Below are 23,491 nucleotides of genomic sequence, written 5' to 3'. Positions count from 1 at the left end.
GTATACAACGGCAAGGAAATACAGAAGTTGTATTTATACGTTCTGCAAGATGGTGGTCCACCATTGTTGGGACGTGAATGGATCAGAAAGATACGTTTAGACTGGCACTCCATTCAGGCACTGACGGTGACCAGTAAGAAAAAAAATGATGATGACATCATCCCTGGACGATTAAAAGAAATCTTGGCTAACGCCAAAGAAGTGTTTCAACAGGAACTAGGAACCCTGAAAGGCACCACCACCTCAATAAAAGTAGAAGATGCGGCAATTCCCAAGTTTTTTAAGGCAAGGCCGGTGCCATACGCAATTCGTCCAGCAGTCGAGGCAGAGCTGAAGAATTTGGAAAAAGCAGGCGTGTTATCCAAGGTAGATTGGAGCGAGTGGGCAACACCCATCGTCCCGGTCATGAAGAAAACGTTAAATAATGATAAATCTGAAGAACAGAGAAAAATTCGCATCTGTGGGGACTTCAAGGTGACTGTAAACCCGGTTCTTCATATGGTACAGTATCCTCTTCCGAGGATAGAAGATATTTTCGCCTCACTATCCGGAGGGAAACGTTTCACCAAAATTGACTTGGCACAGGCATATCTACAGATGGAGGTTGAGGAGACCTCTAAAAAGTATCTCACGATAAACACACACAAAGGCCTGTATCAGTACAATCGGCTAGTTTTCGGAGTAGCATCAGCTCCAGCTATCTGGCAAAGAGCTATGGAGCAAGTACTGCAAGGGATTCCAGGGACTCAATCCTTGTAACAGGAGAAAATGACAACGAGCACCTTGCCAATTTGGAGCAGGTGCTCACTAGGCTGAGAGAACGGGGCCTACGAGCAAATCGCCCCAAGTGCGAATTTTTCCAGAAACAAATATATTGTGGCCATGTCATTAACGAAGAAGGGTTGCATAAATCACCTGAAAAAATGAAGCGGTCGTAAAAGCCCCAGCGCCTGAAAATGTCTCACAATTAAGGTTGTTCCTGGGATTAATAAATTACTATCATAAATTTTTACCGAACTTGTCAACGGTTCTGCACCCTCTTAATACACTGCTACAAACGGGAGTAATTTGGAAATGGAGCGAAGACTGTAAACGTGCCTTCCATAAATGCAAAGGCTTGATCACGTCCAAGGAAGTGTTGGCTCATTACAACCCATCACTGTCAATCAGACTGGCGTGCGATGCATCCCCTTACGGCGTGGGAGCGGTATTATCGCATAAATTCCCTGATGGCTCGGAGCGGCCGATAGCTTTTGCTTCATGGTCATTGAACTCAGCTGAGCATAAGTATGCCAGATCGACAGGGAGGCACTCAGCCTGGTGTGGGGGGTGAAGAAATTCAACCATTACCTACACGGACAAAAACTTACCTTGTTGACTGACCATCAACCCCTCGTCTCCATATTCAACCCTAAAAAGGGCGTTCCCATTATGACAGCGCAAAGGCTACAGAGGTGGTCCCTTTTCCTAGGGGCACACCAATATGACATAGAATACAAAAGAACAAAACAGCACGGGAATGCTGATGGTTTATCGCACCTACTGTTGCCAACGGTAGAAGAGGCACCTACAGTGGACCCAGTGGAGATGTTCCACTCGACCATAGTTGAATGTCTACCAGTGACAAATTCTACCATTGAAAAGGAAACGAGAAATGACCCGACTCTCTCATGAGTCTACGATTTAACGGTGAAGGGATGGCCAGCACATGGCGAACCACTGTTACCAGCATTCTCGCAAAGAAGAGGAGAACAGCTGTCAGTGTGCGGAGGAACCTTGATGTGTGGATCCAGAGTGGGGATTCCACCCAAACTCCAGGATAAAGTGCTAAAGGAGCTTCACGAGGGGCATCTGGGTGGAGTGAAAATGAAGAACTTAGCCAGAGCATTTGTGTGGTGGCCAGGTATCGATGGAGACATCGAAGAAATGACCAAGAGCTGTCTAGGATGCCAGAAGGTCCAAAACGCCCCACCACAAGCCCCTCTACATCCATGGGAGTGGCCCTCATCTCCCTGGCAAAGGTGCATATCGACTTTGCTGGTCCATTTATGAACTCAATGTTCTTAATCACGGTTGATGCACACTCCAAGTGGCCGGAGGTAATAAACATGTCCTCCACCACCGCGGAAAAAACCATCACAGCATTAAGGACCATATTCACCAGGAATGGGCTGCCTGAACAGATCTGTTCTGATAATGGACCGCAATTTGTATCCAAAGAATTCAGGAAGTTCTTAAAAAACAATGGGGTTAAGCACTACACGTCCGCCCCATACCATCCCGCCACCAATGGATTAGCTGAAAGGTTTGTCCAGACCTTCAAGAAGGCCATAAAGGCCATGGGTAATGAAGACATAAATCTACAACAGAAGGTAGATAACTTCTTGTTTGTGTACAGGAATGCAACACATGTGGTTACAAACCAGACTCCCGCCATGATGTATTCCAATAGAAGACTAAGATGCCGGCTGGATTTGATCAAGCCAAAAATCAGAAGGGACGTAGAGAACCGGCAATTTCAAGGCATGAATGAAAGGCCAACTAGAACCTTCCAGATAGGTCAACAAGTTTTGGCCCGGGACTACCGTACCGAGAAATGGCAGCCTGGAACTATTTGCACACGACTAGGACCGCTGATGTATACCGTGGACATTGGAGAAAGCATAATAAGGTGCCATGCTGACCAGATCATAGAGTCATCCGAAAAGGGACAACCTACACCACAACTCTATACGCCTAATGATGAAGCAGAGATACCCATAGTATCTACCTCCGATCTGGTGATACTGGAACCAGATGAACCCGACACTGGCATTCAAGCTGAATCGACCTTGCCAAAAGAACCTACTACACCACCGAAACCTACTACACCACCGAGGCATTATCCGGACCGAGTCAGGAAGCCTCCAGAGAGACTGAATTTGTAATTGATTAACTTCAGCAAATGTGTAGATTATTGTTCTTGTAAAAATGTTAATTAATGATTACTTAAAATATTATGTACTATTTATCTAAAAGGGGATGAATTGTGGTGTATGTACCTTTAAGAGGAACTATGATTTTTTGAGGCCCCTGTGTACTGTAGTACCGGTAGTGACCACTCGGGTATATAAGCCTGTATAGCGTCTTGTATAGTTTAGTTCACCTCCAGATTTTGTTCAGTAAACACTTGTTAAATCAACTCCTGCTTTCCGGGTCTTCATTAACACACGGATACAACAGTACCCTCCTTATTGGGACAAACATAAAATTGTGCAGGGGTTAGAATCCCTGCCACCTCCAATAATATTACTTCACTTAAATGCGTTCTTGTGGCAGATCCCCCAACCCCGGTGATCAAAACTGCCCATTGATTTGCTGCCTGTGCTCCTTGTGTCACCGTCAAAGGTGCAATGACGAGGCCTTCTCCCTCCTCACTATCAGCATCATCTCCTTCCTCTGTTTTATTATACGGAGGAGGTGGTGGAGCGGTAGGTGTACATGATCGGGGACCAAAGAGTCCCCTTTCACTCTGACTCTCCTGAATTTCTCTCAGTTGTTTTTTATTTCTGCTCTGGCTGCTTTTAATTCCTCTATTTTTGGTTTCAGTTTAAGGGGGGTACATTGTAAAAGCTGTCGTACTATTATTACACTGGCCTTTTGGGTACGTTTAGTTTTCTCTTTTTGCCACCAAGTCTTTTGAATGACGGGGTCCTGACTTGGATCCCATCTGTCTCTTAACATTTTGTCGATTAAGCCCTTCCGGTCCTCTGCATAGAATCTAGTAAGGGTTCCTTTCACACCCCAGTCTAATTCTTTCCCTGACGCCATTTTGTGGTCTGACCTTCCCTGGCTTTACATACAACTTCTACTTGAGTTTATGTCCATTTGGCCTCTCCACGTGACTTAAATCCTATCCCAAAATGTATTTACACAATAATATACGTAGTAAAAGACTCGATGTCAACACTCGTGCATTTACCTTTCACTCTGACTGGCTTTTATCGCAATGACAATGTCTCTTCCAATACTTTGTCTAATGTTTACGCGTAATATATCAAGATTATACTCACTACACATCCAAACGCGTCTGTCGTTTTACCGCTTTATAGACTCGTCACGATTTGGATACTCATTCCGCAGACAGATGGGTGACCGCCTGGATCACGTAATTTTTCCAGGTGGTGTCTCAAATCTACTCACCCCCTTGTGTCCTCGTGGCCGTTGTCCGTCTACATTCTGACATATCCTGCCGACTACGCCAAATGTTGTGGCGAAATTAAATAATTAAGTCCGCACACTAGTCTGTAAATGGTAAAGAGCCAAGCAGTTTATTTAAAACACAAAACTATTCAACAGTAAAATACAAACAATCCACGGAGGTAGCTAAAGGCTGATCAGGGAGTACAGCTAGAGCTCCTTTAGCTCGTTCCTGGCTGTCTCCTCGATTGACTTCAATTTCTATTATTTAAGTGTACAAAAGCTGTGGATATCTCGTGCACAGCTCACGACATTGTTCTAATTGGCTTAAAGCCCACATGCACAATTCGTTACATTGTTTTAATTGGCTTGAAGCACGCATGCACAATTGCTGATTGTCACATGATCTTTACAACCTTATCTGTTGTTCCCCACGTGGTTTTACTTCCCCAGTTCGTGGCTGGTGCTTCTGTCTCCGCTGTCATCCTGTGTGCAAGCTACACTGTTAACCCCTTAAGTCCTGAAGGGCACCTATGTTACCCTTCACTAAAAATCCACTTCACCCTCATCATTTTGAACACCTCTATTAGGTCTCCTCTTAACCTTTTCTGCTCTAAGGGGAACAATCCCAGCTTCTCCAATTTCTCCACATAACTGAAGTCCCTCATCCCTGGTACCATCCTGGTCAACCTCCTCTGCACCCTCTCCAAGGCCTTGACATCCTTCCTAAAGTGTGGTGCCCAAAACTGTACACAAGACTCCAGCTGAGCCCAAAACCCTGCAGCTGTACAAAACCCTGGTTAGACCACACCTGGAGCACTGTGAGCAGTTCTGGGCACCACATCTTAGGAAGGATATATTGGCCTTGGAGGGAGTGCAGCGTAGGTTTACCAGAATGATACCTGGACTTCAAGGGTTAAGTTACGAGGAGGGATTACACAAATTAGGGTTGTATTCCCTGGAATTTAGAAAGTTAAGGGGTGATCTGATCGAAGTTTTCAGGATATTAAGGGGAACAGATAGGGTAGATAGAGAGAAACTATTTCTGCTGGTTGGGGATTCTGGGACTGGGGGCAGAGTCTAAAAATTAGAGCCAGACCTCTCAGGAGTGAAAATAGGAAACACTTCTACATACAAAGGGTGGTAGAAGTTTGGAACTCTCTTCTGCAAACAGCAATTGATGCTCGATCAATTGTTAATTTAAAATCTGAGATTGATAGGTTTTTGTTAACCAAAGGTATTAAGGGATATGGGCCAAAGGCGGGTGTATGGAGTTAGGTCGCAGATCAGCCATGATCTCATTGAATGGCGGAACAGGCTCGAGGGGCTGAATGGCCTCCTCCTGTCAAAGAGTCATAGAGTTTTACAGCACAGAAAGAGGCCCTTCGGCCCATCGTGTCTGCGCCGTCCATCAATCCCTGTCCAGTCTAATCCCATTTTCCAGCATTTGGTCCATAGCCTTGTATGCAATGGCATTTCAAGTGCTCATCCAAATGCTTCTTGAATGTTGTGAGGGTTCCTGCCTCTACCACCCTTTCAGGCAGTGAGTTCCACATTCCAACCACCCTCTGGGTGAAAAAGTTCCTCCTCAAATCCCCTCTAAATCTCCTGCCCCTTACCCTGAATCTATGCCCCCTTGTTATTGACCCCCCTACTAAGGGGAAAAGTTCCTCTTTATCTACCCTATCTATGCCCCTCATCATTTTGTACACCTCAATCAGGTCCCCCCTCAGCCTTCTTTGCTCCAAGGAAAACAACCCCAGCCTGTTTAGCCTTTCTTCATAGCTGAGGCGCTCCATCCCAGGTAACACCCTGGTGAATCTTCTCTGCACCCTCTCCAAAGCAATCACATCCTTCCGATAGTGAGGCGACCAGAACTGCACACAGTACTCCAGCTGTGGCCTCACCAGCGTTTTGTACAGCTCCATCATAACCTCCCTGCTCTTATATTCTATTCCTCGGCTAATGAAGGCAAGTATCCCATATGCCTTTTTAACCACCTTATCTACCTGTTCCACTGCCTTCAGGGATCTATGTACCTGTACACCAAGGTCCCTCTGACCCTCTGTACTTCCTAGGCTCCTACCACTCATTGTGTATTCCCTTGCCTTATTTGTCCGTCCAAAATGCATCACCTCGCACTTTTCAGGGTTAAATTCCATTTGCCACTTTTCCGCCCATCTGACCAACCCGTTTATATCGTCCTGTAGCCTGAGGCTTTCCTCCTCACAATTTACCACCCCACCAATTTTCGTGTCATCTGCGAACTTACTGATCATACCTTTTACATTCTCATCCAAATCATTTATGTAGATCACAAACAGCAAGGGACCCAGCACCGATCCCTGAGGTACCCCACTGGACACAGGCTTCCAGTCACAAAAACAACCTTCGACCATCACCCTCTGCTTCCTGCCACTCAGCCAGTTTAGGATCCAATGCGCCAAGGCACCCTGGATCCCATGGGCTCTTACCTTCTTGACCAGTCTCCTATGCGGGACTTTGTCAAAAGCTTTACTGAAGTCCATGTAAACCACATCCACAGCATTTCCCTCATCCACACACCTAGTCACCCCCTCGAAAAATTCAATCAGATTGGTCAGACATGATTTACCCTTGACAAAGCCATGCTGACTATCCCCGATTAATCCTTGCCTCTCCAAGTGGTGACTAATTTTGTCCCTCAGAATTTTTTCCAATAATTTCCCTACCACAGATGTTAGGCTCACTGGCCTGTAATTCCCTGGTTTATCCCTGCTACCCTTCTTGAATAATGGTACTACGTTAGCTGTTCTCCAGTCCTCTGGTACATCCCCTGTGGCCAGAGAGGTTCTGAAAATGTGTGTCAGAGCCCCTGCAACCTCCTCCTTTGCCTCACACAACAGCCTGGGATACATCTCGTCCGGGCCTGGGGATTTATCCACTTTTTGGCCTGCTAAAACCGCTAGTACCTCCTCCCTCTCAATGCTAATATGTTCAAGTATGTCACAGTCCCCTTGCCCGATTTCTGTGTCTACATCGTCTTTCTCCATAGTAAACACAGATGCAAAAAATTCATTTAAAACCCCGCCTACATCATCTGGCTCTACACACAGATTGCCACTTTGGTCCCTAATGGGCCCCACCCTTTCCCTGGTTATCCTCTTGCCCTTAATATACTTAAAAACATCTTAGGATTTTCCTTTATTTTGCCCGCCAGTGTTATTTCATGGCCCCTCCTCACCCTCCTAATTTCTTTTTTAAGTATGCCCCTGCACTTTTTATACTCCTCTAGGGCTTCCTCCGTCTTTAGTCTTTTGTAACTGCCAAAAGCCCCCCTTTTTTTCCTAATGCATTTTTGTATATCCCTTGTCATCCAAGGTTCCCTTTGCTTGTTGGTCCCACCCTTGACCTTTACAGGAACATGTTGGCGTTGTACTCTCTCTATTTCCCTTCTGAAAGTCTCCCACTGTTTTGATGTGGATTTTCCTATAAGTAGCTGCTCCCAGTCCACTTTGGCCAGATCCTGCCTTATCATATTAAAATCGGCCTTCCCCCAATTTTGAACCCTTATTTCCGGGCCGTCTTTGTCTTTTTCCATGACCACCTTAAATCTCACCGAATTATGGTCACTGTCGCCAAAATGCTCTCCTACTGACACTTCCACCACTTGCCCGGCTACATTCCCTAGAATTAGGTCCAGTACCTCCCCCTCTCTTGTAGGACTTTCGACATGTTGGCTCAAAAAGCTCTCCTGGATGCACTTTAAGAATTCTGCACCCTCTAAGCCTTTCACACTCTGACTATCCCAATTAATATTGGGGAAGTTGAAATCCCCCACTATTATTAGCCTATTATTTTCGCACTTCTCTGAGATTTGCCTACATATCTGTTCCTCTATCTCCCCCTGACTGTTTGGGGGCCTATAGTACACTCCCAGCAAAGTGCTTGCCCCCTTTTTGTTTTTTGTTTTGAAGTTCTACCCATATGGCCTCATTAGAGGAACCCGCTAATATATCGTCCCTCCTTACAGCAGTAATTGACTCCTTAATTAATATTGCAACACCCCCTCCCCTTTTACACCCCTATGTTCCTAACTAGTGATTTGTAAAGGCTTAGTGTAACTTCCTTGTTTTTGAATTCAATGGCACTGTTTACAAAGCCAAGTATCCCATACGCTTTCTGAACCACCTCACCAACTTGCCGTGGCACTTTCAAAGACTTGTGAATATGGACCCCCAGGTCCCTCTGCTCTTGCACCCCCTCAAAATAGTCCCATTTAGATTATACGGCCTACATAAGAACATAAGAAATAGGAGCAGGATCAGGCTACACGGCCCCTCGAGCCTGCTCCGCTAGCCACAGGGCCATGACCGATCCGAACCTAGACTCATGTCCAAATTCCTGCCCGCTCCCCATAACCCTTTATTCCCTTTACTTCTAGGAAACTGTCTATTTCTGTTTTAAATTTATGTAATGACGTAGCTTCTACAGCTTTTTGGGGCAGCATATTCCATGGACCTACCACCCTCTGAGTGAAGTAGTTCCTCCTCATCTCAGTTTTGAAAGAGCAGCCCCTAATTCTAAGACTATGCCCCCTAGTTCTAGTTTCACCCATCATCGGGAACATCCTCCCCGCATCCACCCGATCCAACCCCTTCACAATCTCATATGTTTCAATCTTTCACCCAAAGTGCATCACTTCACACTTATCCTCATTTAATTTCATCTGCCTTGTGTCTGCTCATTTCACAGTCTGTCTCTGTCCTTCTGAAGTCTGCTACTACTACACTCACAAAACTTGGCAACATAGTAAATAGTATCATCCGTAAACTTCGAAATTGTTCACCTATACCCAAGTCCAGGTCAGTTATATATAACAAGAAAAGCAATGGTCCTAATCCCGACCCCTGGGGGAGCCCACTGCATACTTCCCTCCAGTCAGAAAAACATCCTCAGCACTGCTCACTGCCTCCTCTCCCTTAGCCAATTATATACCCAAATTACCATCAGCCCTTTAATTCCCTCTGCTTCTATTGTCAGAGTAAATCTCTTATGTGGTATTTTATCAAATGCCTTTTGAAAGTCCATATATACAATATCTGCTGCACTACCTTCATCAACCCTCTGTTACTTCATCAGAGAGCTCAATCAGGTTAGTCAGACATGATTTACCTTTAACAAATCCATACTGGCTGCCCCTTATTAACCCATGCTTCTCCAAGTGAGAATTAATTTTGTCCTTGACAATGGTCTCTAGTCGTTCACCCACCACTGACATTAGACTGATTGGCCTGTAGTTACCAGGTTTATCCCTCTCCCCTTTTTTAAACAGGGGTGTAACATTTGCAATCCTCCAGTCCTCTGGCACCACTCCCATATATCTGAGGGAGATTGAAAGATTGTGGTCGGAGCTCCTGCTATCTCCACCCTAGCTTCCCTCTGCAATCTAGGATGCATCCACCTGGACTGGGTGACTTGTTAACTTTGAGTGATGACAACCTATTTAGCACCTCCTTTCTATCCATTTTTATACAATATCTCTACTCCCCCCCCTCCTCTACTGCGACATTAACTTCATCCTCTTCTTTTGTGAAGACAGATGCTAAGTACTCATTCAGTACCTCAGCCATGCCCTCTGCCTCCGTATGATGAGCTCCTATTTGGTCCCTAATCGGCCCCACCATTCCTTTAACTATCCTTTTACTTTTCATATGTTTATAAAAGATTTTTGGGTTCCCTTTTACATTACCCACTAATCTTTTCTTGTCTTCTCTCCCTTGTGCCAGCTGTGGCTCAGTGGGTAGCACACTTGCTCTCTGAGTCAGAAGGTTGTGGGTTCAAGTCCCACTCCATGGGACTTGAGCACATAAAGCTAGGCTGACACTCCAGTGCAGTGCTGAGGGAGTGCTGCACTGTTTCTGATGAGACTTTAAACTGAGGCCCCGTCTGCTCTCTCAGGTGGATGTAAAAGATCCCATGGCACTCTTTTGAAGAAGAGTAGGGGAGTTATCCCCGGTGTCCAGGCCAATATTTATCCCTCAACCAACATAACAAAAACAGATTACCTGGTTATTATCACAATGCTGTTTGTGGGAGCTTGCTGAGCACAAATTGGCTGCCGTGTTTCCCACATTACAACAATGACTCCACTTCAAAAGTACTTCATTGGCTGTAAAGAGCTTTGAGATGTCTGGTGGTTGTGAAAGGCGCTATATCAATGCAAGTCTTTCTTTCATATATCCTTTTTCAATTTCCCCCCACTCTCTGTATTCTCCTGGTTTTTGACTGCATTCAGTACCTGACATTTGTCGTAAACCTCCTTTTTCTGTTTTATTCTAATGTCTACATCCTTTGTCATCCAGGGAGCTTGAGCTTTGGACGCCCCATCTTTCCTCCTTATGGGAATATGCTTGGTTTGTACCTGGTGTCAAATTTTGTTTTGTAACACTCCCGTGAAGCATGTTGGGACATTTTACTACATTAAATACGTTCTATAAATACAAATCGTTGTTATTGTCGGAAACTAACAAATTCCACAGAGGAAAAATAACAGTATTTTTACTCCCAAATGTTAAATATTTTGTTCCACGAGGTTTATCTGCTTTTATTGATGAATTTAAAAAGTCTCTATTAAAACCTGAGCCAGTGTGTTGTGAGACAAAGAGCCTTGTGTCCAATGCGGGGAATAAAGGCCCACAGCCTCCCCGGGCCCCGGGCCCTGAACAAGGGACTGGAGAAAGGATGCCCCGGAGCATGGTACATCGGCGAGACCATGCAGACACTGCGATAATGGATGAACGGACACCGTGCAACAATCACCAGGCAGGAGTGTTCCCTCCCAGTCGGGGAACACTTCAGCAGTCAAGGACATTCAACCTCCGATCTTCAGGTAAGCATTCTCCAAGGCGGCCTTCGAGACACACGACAACGCAAAATTGTCGAGCAGAAACTGATAGCCAAGTTCCGCACTCATGAGGACGGCCTCAACCGTGATCTTGGGTTCATGTCATGCTACATGTAACCCCACCTGACGTAGGGTCACCCAGAGTCGAGTCGTCGTTGGCTTGTTCTCTCTACACAGATGCGGCCGGACCTGTTGTGATTTCCAGCAAAAAAAAATGTTTTTTTGTCTGTTTTTTGTTTTTCATACAGACCCCAGCATCTGCAACATTTGACCCCTTGTGACCCCACCTCATTGTTCTTTGATGTAATGTTTTCCTGACTAACCTGTTTGGACACCATTCACACCTTTGGTCGCTGTGATTATCTCTCTGCCGAGGTGTGATAAATGGCAGTTAGAAAGATTACCTTTAATCATCTGGCATTATTCTCTGACTATATAAGCTGTGTCTTTATGCATCTCTCCTATTCTGCCCTTGCAGCGCATTCCTATGCAGAGCTAGACAGGTAGCTAACAACTTGATATCTTCCGATAAAAATCACAAGGCTTGACTTTTCTTGTAAACTTTACTGAAAGATTGTTATTGTGAAACTGAAATACAATACAGAAATGGAAGCACACATTAGTATACAAGCACATAACTGATATGCATACACAAAGTTAGGTACGCCTGAGCAACACAATACATTTGGCATGTAACTTACCAAAACACGTGGAAACACAGCTTACTGTGAATATACATTTAGCAAACTGAAAGGCATTCTCTTTAAATTAGCCCTGTACATAGTGCATCAAAATACAGCTACAAGTTAACCAGCTAGACAGAGAGCGAGCACTTCATGGCTAGCTGTGTAAGTTTGCTTACAGAGAAAAGTTACAAACTAAACATTTTCTGCAAAATATAGTGTACACTAATCATCGAAAACATTCTCAAGTCCTTACAGACAAATAGTGTCCAAGGCTGGAGCGTGACAAGAATACAAAGGGATCTGGGGGTCCTGGTGCACGAAACTCAAAAAGTTAGTATGCAGGTGCAGCAAGTGATCAAGAAGGCCAATGGAAAGTTGGCTTTTATTGCTAGGGGGATGGAATATAAAAACAGGGAGGTATTGCTGCAGTTGTACAAGGTATTGGTGAGACCGCACCTGGAATACTGCATACAGTTTTGGTGTCCATACTTAAGAAAAGACATACTTGCTCTCGAGTCAGTACAAAGAAGGTTCACTCGGTTAATCCCGGGGATGAGGGGGTGGTCATATGAGGAGACATTGAGTAGATTGGGACTCTACTCATTGGAGTTCAGAAGAATGAGAGGCGATCTTATTGAAACATATAAGATTGTGAAGGGGCTTGATCGGGTGGATGCGGTGAGGATGTTCCCAATGATGGGTGAAACTAGAACTAGGGGGCATAATCTTAGAATAAGGGGCTGCTCTTTCAAAACTGAGATAAGGAGAAACTTCTTCACTCAGAGGGTGGTAGGTTTGTGGAATTTGCTGCCCCAGAAAGCTGTGGAAGCTACATCATTAAATAAATTTAAAACAGAAATAGATAGTTTCCTAGAAGTAAAGGGAATTAAGGGTTATGGGGAGCGGGCAGGAAATTGGACATGAGTCTAGGTTCGGAATGGTCATGGCCCTATGGGTAGTGGAGTGGGCCCAGGGGCCGTGTAGCCTGGTTCTGCTCCTACTGTGTTCTAATTCTGTGTTAGATTTCAGGAGATGGTTTTATTCCTGTTCCTGGCTGGGGTGGAGATCGCCTTTGCAGAAGGTAAGTACTGTAGAAAATATAGGGACAGAGTGATCTCCTGGACGAATTTCGATTGCCTAGATGGGTCGGAGAGGAATTTCCCAGATTTTTTTCTCCCAAATTGGCCATTGGGTTTTTTATCTGGTTTTTCGCCTCTCCCGGGAGATCACATGGGTTCAGGTGGCTGGAGAGTGATAGAAGATTTGAGGTTAGGATCAGATCAGCCATGATCTTATTGAATGGTGGAGCAGGCTCGAGGGGCCGATTGGCCTACTCCTGCTCCTATTTCTTATGTTCTTATGTTCTTATAACTTCCCAGACCATGTGTGGCTGCAGGTCTGTGATATACAGTAGTTTACTTTACTGCACTTTACTGCGCTTTACTGCACTTGCTAGGTACCAAATATCCACTAGGTGGCGGCACACAATGGAAATCGACCCAAATTACTCAAACCCCTGAATTAACTGGAAAACTAACATGAATTCCTAAAGGAAGGCAGCACATCTCCTCTTCACCTGATGAAGGAGCAGCGCTCCGAAAGCTTGTGATTTCAAATAAAACTGTTGGACTACAACCTGGTGTTGTGTGACTTCTTACATTTGTCCACCCCAGTCCAACTCCGGCATCTCCACACCATTGAATACAAAAACAAGGAAGTTACACTAAACCTTTACAAATCACTAGTTAGGAACATAGGACAGGAGGAGGCCATTCAGCCCCTCGAGCCTGTTCCACCATTCAACGAGATCATGGCTGATCTGTGACCTAACTCCATACACCCACCTTTGGCCCATATCCCTTAATACCTTTGGTTAACAAAAACCTATCAATCTCAGATTGAAAATTAACAATTGATCGAGCATCAATTGCTGTTTGCGGAAGAGAGTTCCAAACCTCTACCACCCTTTGTGTGTAGAAGTGTTTCCTAATTTCACCCCTGAAAGGTCTGGCTCTAATTTTTAGACGATGCCCCCAGTCCTAGAATCCCCAAACAGCAGAAATAGTTTCTCTCTATCTACCCTATCTGTTCCCCTTAATATCCTGAAAACTTCGATCAGATGACCTCTTAATCTTCTAAATTCCAGGGATTACAACCCTAATTTGTGTAATCCCTCCTTGTAACTTAACCCTTGAAGTCCAGGTATCATTCTGGTAAACCTACGCTGCACTCCCTCCAAGGCCAATATATCCTTCCTAAGGTGTGATGCCCAGAACTGCTCACAGTGCTCCAGGTGTGGTCAAACCAGGGTTTTGTACAGCTGCAGGGTTTTGGCCTCAGCTGGAGTCTTGTGTACTGTTCTGGGCACCACACTTTAGGAAGGATGTCAAGGCCTTGGAGAGGGTGCAGAGGAGGTTGACCAGGATGGTACCAGGGATGAGGGACTTCAGTTATGTGGAGAGACTGGAGAAGCTGGGATTGTTCCCCTTAGAGCAGAGAAGGTTAAGAGGAGACCTAATAGAGGTGTTCAAAATGATGAGGGGTTTTGATCAAGCAAGTATGGAGAAACTGTTCAGTCTGGCAAGTGGGTCGGTAACCAAAAGGTCACAGATTTAAAATAGTTGCTAAAAGAACTAGAGGGGAAATGAGGAGAATTGTTTTCATGCAGAGTGTTGTTAAGATCTGGAACGCACCATCTGAAACATAAGAACATAAGAAATAGGAGCAGGAGTAGGCCAATCGGCCCCTCGAGCCTGCTCCGCCATTCAATAAGATCATGGCTGATCTGATCCTAACCGCCAATCCCCTATCACAGAACCATCTCCTGAATCTAACAGAATTAGACACACGAAATAGGAGCAGGATCAGGTTACACGGCCCCTGGGCCCGCTCCGCTACCCACAGGGCCATGACCAATCCGAACCTAGACTCATGTCCAAATTCCTGCCCGCTCCCCGTAACCCTTAATTCCCTTTACTTCTAGGAAACTGTCTATTTCTGTTTTAAATTTATGTAATGATGTAGCTTCTACAGCTTTTTGGGGCAGCAAATTGCACAAACCTAACACCCTCTGAGTGAAGAAGTTTCTCCTCATCTCAGTTTTGAAAGAGCAGCCCCTTATTCTAAGACTATGCCCCCTAGTTCTAGTTTCACCCATCATCGGGAACATCTTCCCCACATCCACCCGATCCAGCCCCTTCACAATCTTATATGTTTCAATAAGATCGCCTCTCATTCTTCTGAACTCCAATGAGTAGAGTCCCAATCTACTCAACCTCTCCTCATATGTCCATCCCCTCATCCCCGGGATTAGCCGAGTGAACCTTCTTTGTACTGACTCGAGAGCAAGTATGTCCTTTCTTAAGTATGGACACCAAAACTGTACGCAGTATTCCAGGTGCGGCCTCACCAATACCCTGTATAACTGAAGCAAGACTTCCCTGCTTTTATACTCCATCCCCCTTGCAATAAAAGCCAAGATTCCATTGGCCTTCCTGACCACCTGCTGTACCTGCATACTAACCTTCAGTGTTTCATGCACCAGGACCCCCAGATCCCTTTGTACTGTAGCACTTTGCAGTTTCTCTCCATTTAGATAATAACTTGCTCTTTGATTTTTTCTGCCAAAGTGCATAACCTCACACTTTCCAACATTATACTCCATCTGCCAAATTTCTGCCCACTCACTTAGCCTGTCTATGTCCTTTTGCAGGTTTTTTATGTCCTCCTCACTCACTGCTTTCCCTCCCATCTTTGTATCATCGGCAAACTTGGATATGTTGCACTCAGTCCCCCCCTCCAAATCGTTAATATAGATGGTAAAGAGTTGGGGTCCCAGCACTGACTACTAGTTACTGATTGCCAACCCGAGAATGAACCATTTATCCCAACTCTCTGTTTTCTGTTAGATAGCCAATCTTCCACCCATGCCAGTATATTACCCCCAATCCTGTGATTTTTTATCTTGTGCAGTAATCTTTTGTGTGCGACCTTGTCAAATTCCTTTTGGAAGTCCAAATACACTACATCCACTGGTTCCCCTTTATCCACCCTGTTTGTTACATCCTCAAAGAATTCGAGCAAATTTGTCAAACATGACTTCCCCTTTATAAAACCATGCTGACTCTGTCTGATTAAATTATCCTATCCAAATGTCCTGTTACTGCTTCCTTAATAATGGACTCCAACATTTTACCAACCACAGATGTTAGGCTAACTGGTCAATAGTTTCCAGCCTTTTGTCTACCTCCCTTTTTAAATAAGGGCGTTACATTAGCAGTTTTCCAATCTGCTGGGACCTTTCCTGAGTCCAGGGAGTTTTGGAAAATTACCACTAATGCATCCACAATACCTACCGCTACTTCTCTCAAGACCCGAGGATGTAACCCATCATGTCCAGGGGATTTATCCGCCTTTAGTCCTGAGTACCACCTCCTTAGTGATTTTAATTGTATTTAGTTCCTCCCCCCTTATAGCACCCTGTTTGTCCAGTGTTGGGATATTTTTAGTGTCCTCTACTGTAAAGACTGATACAAAATATTTGTTCAGCGTTTTTGCAATCTCCATGTTCCCCACTACTAATTTCCCGGTCTCATCCTCTAAGGGAGCAACATTCACTTTAGCCACCCTTTTTCTTTTTATATAACTGTAGAAACTATTGCTATCTGTTTTTATATTTTTTGCTAGTTTACTTTCATAATCTATCTTCCCTTTCTTAATTAATCTTTTAGTTATTCTTTGCTGGCTTTTAAATGCTTCCCAATCTTCTATCCTCCCACTAGATTTGGCTACTTTATATGCCCTTGTTTTCAGTCGGGTACTATCCTTTATTACTTTACTTAGCCACGGATGGTTGTCTTTTCTTTTATGCCCCTTTTTCCTCAGTGGAATATATTTTTCTTGAAAGTTGTGAAATATCTCCTTGAATGTACACCACTGCTCATGTACCGTCTTACACCTTAACTTATTTTCCCAGTCCACTTTAGTCAACTCTGCTCTCATACCTTCATAGTCTCCTTTATTTAAGCTTAGTACGCTGGTTTGAGATCCAACTCTCTCACCCTCCAACTGAATTTGGAATTCAACCATGTTATGGTCACTCATTCCAAGGGGATCCTTTACTAGGACATTTTTTATTAATTCTGTCTCATTACACAGGACCAGATCTACGATTGCCTGCCCCCTGGTTGGCTCAGTAACATACTGCTCAAGGAACCCATCCCTAATGCACTCTATGAACTCTTCCTCAATGCTGCCCTGCCCAATTTGATTTGTCCGGTCAATATGAAAGTTAAAATCTCCCATGATTATAGCTGTTCCCTTATTACAAGCCCCAACTATTTCCTGATTTATACTCCGACCAATAGAGTTGCAACTGTTAGGAGGCCTATAGACTGCACCCACTAGTGACTTTTTCCCCTTATTATTCCTTATTTCCACCCAAACCGTTTCACTATCCTGATCCTTTGACCCAATATCATTTCTCACTATTGCAGTGATTCCATCCTTTATTAACACAGCCACCCCACCTCCCTTTCCTTCCTGTCTGTCCTTCCTAATTGTCAAATACCCCTGGATGTTTAGTTCCTAGTCATGGTCACCCTGCAGCCATGTCTCCGTAATGGCCACCAGATCATACCCATGTGTAGTTATTTGTACCGTCAACTCGTCTATTTTGTTATGAATGCTGCGGGCATGCAGATAAAGAACTTTTAAATATGTTTTGAGACAATTTATTCCTGCTTTTACCCCGTTTACTACTTTACCTTTATCATTATATATTCTGTCCCTTCCTGACATGCTCTGGTTTTTAATTCCCCCACTGGTACCTTGCTCTATTGCCTTCTCTGCTGACATTTTTATTTTTCGCTCTCTTGAAACCTCCCCCCCACTAATTAGTTTAAAGTCCTCTCTACAGCCCTAGTTATTCGATTCACCAGGATTCTAGCCCCAGCACTGGCCAAGTGAAGTCCATCCCAACGGAACAGCTCTCTCCTGTCCCAGTACTGGTGCCAGTGTTCCATGAAGCAAAAACCATTTCTCCCACACCAGTCTTTGAGCCATGCATTTAACTCTCTGATTTTATTTACCCTCGCCAAATTTACTCGTGAGGGCAAGTACAGCATGGGTTAGATACAGAGTAAAGCTCCCTCTACACTGTCCCATCAAACACTCCCAGGGCAGGTACAGCACGGGGTAGATACAGAGTAAAGCTCCCTCTACACTGTCCCATCAAACACTCCCAGGGCAGGTACAGCACGGGTTAGATACAGAGTAAAGCTCCCTCTACACTGTCCCATCAAACACTCCCAGGGCAGGTACAGCACGGGTTAGATACAGAGTAAATCTCCCTCTACACTGTTCCATCAAACACTCCCAGGGCAGGTACAGCACGGGTTAGATACAGAGTAAAGCTCCCTCTACACTGTCCCATCAAACACTCCCAGGGCAGGTACAGCACGAGTTAGATACAGAGTAAAGCTCCCTCTACACTGTCCCATCAAACACTCCCAGGGCAGGTACAGCACGGGTTAGATAGAGAGTAAAGCTTCCTGTACACTGTCCCATCAAACACTCCCAGGGCAGGTACAGCATGGGTTAGATACAGAGTAAAGCTCCCTCTACACTGTCCCATCAAACACTCCCAGGGCAGGTACAGCGCGGGTTAGATACAGAGTAAAGCTCCCTCTACACTGTCCCATCAAACACTCCCAGGGCAGGTACAACACGGGTTAGATACAGAGTAAAGCTCCCTCTACACTGTCCCATCAAACACTCCCAGGGCAGGTACAGCACGGGTTAGATACAGAGTAAAGCTCCCTCTCCACTGTCCCATCAAACACTCCCAGGGCAGGTACAGCATGGGTTAGATACAGAGTAAAGCTCCCTCTACATTGTCCCATCAAACACTCCCAGGGCAGGTACAGCACGGGTTAGATACAGAGTAAAGCTCCCTCTACACTGTCCCATCAAACACTCCCAGGGCAGGTACAGCACGGGTTAGATACAGAGTAAAGCTCCCTCTACATTGTCCCATCAAACACTCCCAGGGCAGGTACAGCACGGGTTAGATACAGAGTAAAGCTCCCTCTACACTGTCCCATCAAACACTCCCAGGGCAGGTACAGCATGGGTTAGATACAGAGTGTCAGCCGTGTCTCAGGCGGCAGCACTCTCTCCTCTGAGTCAGAAGGTTGTGGGTTGAAGTCCCACTCCAGAGACTGGAGTCTAAAACTCTGTGCTGCCCCTCCAGTGCAGTGCTGAGGGAGTAAAGCCCAGTGCAGAGTAAAGTTCCCTCTGCACTGCTCCACTAACAGGCCTGAGCCCCAAACTCACAAGAGCGCCCTCTGCTGCATTCCACTTGTCTCAGCAGCGGGAGAAGCAGGCAGCGGAAGTCCCGCCCCTCAGACACCCCGATTGGTTGGAGGACCCGCCGCCACCGCAGTCCTCCAAGCTCCGTCCGCTCTCTCCCTATTGGTCGGAGCTCCCGTCAGTCACCGCCGTGGAGTTGATGACGTGCCCCAGTCCGGCTCCCTGCAGAAGACAAGGGGCTGCGGCCGCTCAATCCGCTCCGCTCGGTGCCGGGAGGGCGCTGGGACAGTGCGGTTTGTGTTTTCTTTTTATTTATCTCCCCGCCCGCGCTTCTCTCCGCTATATATAAAAAACCCTGATTAAACTCACTTTCCGCCGGTGATCCGGACTCTCGCGGTTGCTGGGCCGACCCAGAATGCGAGGCCCTGCACAGGCGCGGTAGCGGCTCAACCTCGGGAGCGGGGCCCGGCGGCGCATGCGGAGTAGAGGGAGGGGGCGGGGCCTGTTCAGAGGGGGAGGATGATTGACAGGGGCCCAGGGTGTGTGCTGAGCATGCGCGGTGTGGGCCGTGCACCTGTGGAGGAGGAGGGCGGGGCCATGGGGCGCATGCGCGGGGTCAGCTGCCACTTTAGAGTCACAAAGGGAGTGAGTGTCTTCAAATCTCTCCCCTCCTCTTCTAATTTCCTGCAACACCAGTTTATCAAAGTCATCACTGAAAGTACATAGAAACATAGAAGATAGGACCCGGGCCCAGGGCCTGATTGATGGGAGCTTCCGACCAATCGGGAGCTCTCGCTCTTCCCCCCAGTCGCGCTCTGTCTTCCCCCCAGTCGCTCTCTCTCTCTCTCTTCCAACAACAACATGCCCTCGAAAAAGCCTCGGCACCGCCGGGCACTCCAGCTAGTATTATATATATATATATAAGATGTGTGGTCATAGGATAGACGTTGTATCTCTCACTCTCTGGTACACTGTGGCAGAGTTGGATTGCCAGGTGAGTGTTGGATTGATACTGCCTCTGTCATTCTCTGATACTATGTGACAGATTCTGATTGACAGCAGAAGGTAGATGTAAACTGCCACTTTAAATCTCTGGTGCTGTGTCCGTGTGTGATTGACTGGTGTATATAGGATAGATACTTTCACTTTCAATCTCTGCTCCATTGACAGATGAATATAAAATAGATATTGTTGGTGCTTGGTATGGGAGTGTGGATTTTACTCTGTATCGCTCAGTGTTGGATACGAGAGTATGAGTTTTATTCTGTACCTGTCAATGTCTGCTAATTGTCTGTGGGGGTCACTCTGTATCTTTCAATCCTTGGTGTCTTAGTGTGTGTTTTACTCTGTACCTGTCAGTCTTTGTTATGTGAATGTGGGTTCTAATCTATACCCGTAGTTCTCTGGTATGTCAGTATTGTTTTATTCTGTACCAGTCAATTTATGCTATGGGAGTATTTGTTTTACTTTCTAAGAACATAAGAATTTCGAGCAGGAGTTGGCCATTCGGCCCCTCGAGCCTACTCTGCCATTCAATAAGTTCATGGCTGATCTTTGACCTCAGCACCAATTCCCTGCCCTTTCCCCATATCCCTTAATTCCAATGCAGTCCAAAAATCTAACTATCTCAGCCTTGAACATAATCAATGACTGATCATCCACAACTCTTTGGAGCAATGAATTCCAAAGGTTCACAACCCTCTGAGTGAAGAAATTCCTCCTTATCTCAGTCTGAAATGGCAGCCATTTTTCCGGAGCCTTTGCCCCATAGTTCTAGATTCTCCAGTCAGGGGAAACAATCTCTGAAATGTGAGTGTGTGTCTTACCCTTTACCTGACAGTTTCTGCTTAATTGGGAGTGGATTTTCAGTGTAGCTGTCAGTTTCTGGTATGGAAGAGAGGTTTTCACCCTGTACCTGACAATTACTCGAAATTGTGTTTGGGCTTCACTCTGTATCTGGCAGTTTCTGTCGTGGGAGTGTTTGTTTTATTCTGTACCTGTCAATCTCTGATACATGCCCTCCCCCTGCAGTATCCATTGCACTGTTTGTGACCTGAAATCTTCTCTCTTTTTGTGTTTTTTAATCAAAATTTTTACTATTGTTTTAAAAATTCTTTTTAATTCTATGGGAGACGCATGGGATTCCATGGAAGATGAAAGTATTTTGTCAGTTGCAATTGACTTTATTTCTCATAAAATCCTGCTGCAAGGTCCCATAACTCAGTTCTGACCTGCGAGGGGTATTAAAAGTACCTCGCTTGTGATGGCCAGGAATCGAACCCAGATCAACTGCTTGGAAAGCAGCTATGCTCACCACTACACCACCATCGCCAACATATGTTAATTCATATATTTACGGATGATATCTTTCTTTTGGCTCCTAAGTGGGTTAAGTAAGATACATAGCAATCATTTCAGTCAACACTATGCTGAGGCACTTTCCCTCCACTTAAAAATGGCCACTGTAAATAGTTATATCGCTTGGATTGAGCCCTCGCTCCATTTATTATTTTAAAATCCTTTATAGGTTAAAAAATAATAATCCACAGAAATAAATTGAAAATTATTTTTATATGAGAAGCAACTGGATGATGAATATTATTTGTAAATTTTAGAGAAATGTCATTTGCTGTAAGGCATTACACTGCGATAGGGTGGCAAAAACAAAAACAGGAAGGCAGATTATTATCTGAATGGCAATAGATTGGGAGAAGGGGAAGTGCAACGAGACCTGGGCGTCCTTGTGCACCAGTCACTGAAAGTAAGCATGCAGGTGCAGCAGGCGGTTAAGAAGGCAAATGGTATGTTGGCCTTCGTGGCGAGAGGGTTTGAGTAGAGGAGCAAGGATGTCTTGCTGCAGTTGTACAGGGCCTTGATGAGACCACACCTTGAGTAATATGTGCAGTGTTGGTCGCCTTACCTGAGGAAGGATGTTCTTGCCATGGAGGGAGTGCAGCGAAGATTCACCAGGCTGATGCCTGGGATGGCAGGAATGATGTATGAGGAGAGATTGGGTCGATTGGGCTTATACTCGCTGGAGTTTAGAAGAATGAGAGGGGATCTCATTGAAACTTATAAAATTCTAACAGGACTGGACAGACTAGATGCAGGAAGGATGCTCCCGATGGTCGGGGAGTCCAGAACCAGGGGTAACAGTCTAATGATAAGGGGTAAGCCATTTAGGACAGAGATGAGGAGGAATTTCTTCCCCCAGAGAGTGGTGAACCTGTGGAATTCTCTACAACAGAAGGCAGTAGAGGCGAATCCTAACCAATAACCACTAACCCCAACCACTAACACCAATCTTAACCAATAACCACTTGCCCCAACCACTAACTCCAATCCTAACCAAGAACCACTGACCCCAACCACTAACCCCAATCCTAACCAATAACCACTAACCCCAACCACTAACCCCAATCCAACCAATAACCACTGGCCCCAACCACTAACCCCAATCCTAACCAATAACCACTAACCCCAACCACTAACCCCAATCCAACCAATAACCACTAACCCCAACCACTAACCCCAATCCTAACCAATAACCACTAGCCCCAACCACTAACCCCAATCCTAACCAATAACCACTAACCCCAACCACTAACTCCAATCCTAACCAATAACCACTAACCCCAACCACTCACCCCAATCCTAACCAATAACTACTAGCCCCAACCACTAACCCCAATCCTAACCAATAACCACTGGCCCCAACAACTAACCCCAATCCTAACCAATAACCACTAACCCCAACCCTAGCCAATAACCACTGGCCCCAACCACTAACTCCAATCCTAACCAATAACCACTAACCCCAACCACTCACCCCAATCCTAACCAATAACCACTACCCACAACCACTAACCCCAATCCTAACCAATAACCACTGGCCCCAACCACTAACCCCAATCCTAACCAATAACCACTAACCCCAACCCTAGCCAATAACCACTGGCCCCAACCACTAACCCCAATCCTAACCAATAACCACTAACCCCAACCACTAACCCCAATCCTAACCAATAACCACTAACCCCAACCACTAACCCCAATCCTAACCAATAACCACTAACCCCAACCACTAACCCCAATCCTAACCAATAACCAGTGGCCCCAACCACTAACCCCTAAGCCTACACCCTAACCCCAGCCTCTAACAAAGGACCATTGACAGGGATCAATGGAGGAGCTAAAGACCTGATAATGGAAGTATTTGAAATAATTATCTCGATGAAAGAAATAGTGCAAGGTATGTTAGTAACAAGAGATTAAAACAACTAGACCATCAAGCTCAGAAATTACTACTACAAAGATCAGAACATTTCAAAGGTTATCACGTGCAGTCCGTGTGGAGGAGTTTTACTGAATCGAATCCACAAAGGGCTAAATGATACAGATAATAACAGATTTCAAATCTTATGCAAGA

The 23,491-nt window shown here is 45.3% G+C and overlaps 1 protein-coding gene and 1 non-coding gene across 2 annotated transcripts in view; both read right to left on the bottom strand.

Annotated features, from left to right (window-relative positions):
- LOC147084213 (uncharacterized) overlaps positions 1-23,491 on the bottom strand; it is a 746,547-nt gene that overhangs the window by 317,527 nt on the left and 405,529 nt on the right. The window lies entirely within an intron of this gene.
- Positions 21,322-21,393, bottom strand: trnag-ucc (transfer RNA glycine (anticodon UCC)). Its single transcript has one exon. It is a non-coding gene; the product is annotated as a tRNA-Gly (tRNA).

Source organism: Somniosus microcephalus, unplaced genomic scaffold (genome assembly GCF_052327205.1).
Source record: "Somniosus microcephalus isolate GS21.2 unplaced genomic scaffold, FLI_Smic_1.0 unresolved_chr9, whole genome shotgun sequence".
Lineage (NCBI taxonomy): Eukaryota > Metazoa > Chordata > Chondrichthyes > Squaliformes > Somniosidae > Somniosus > Somniosus microcephalus.
Note: the sequence above shows the minus strand (reverse complement) of the source record. Positions and strands in the feature narration are given on the sequence as shown.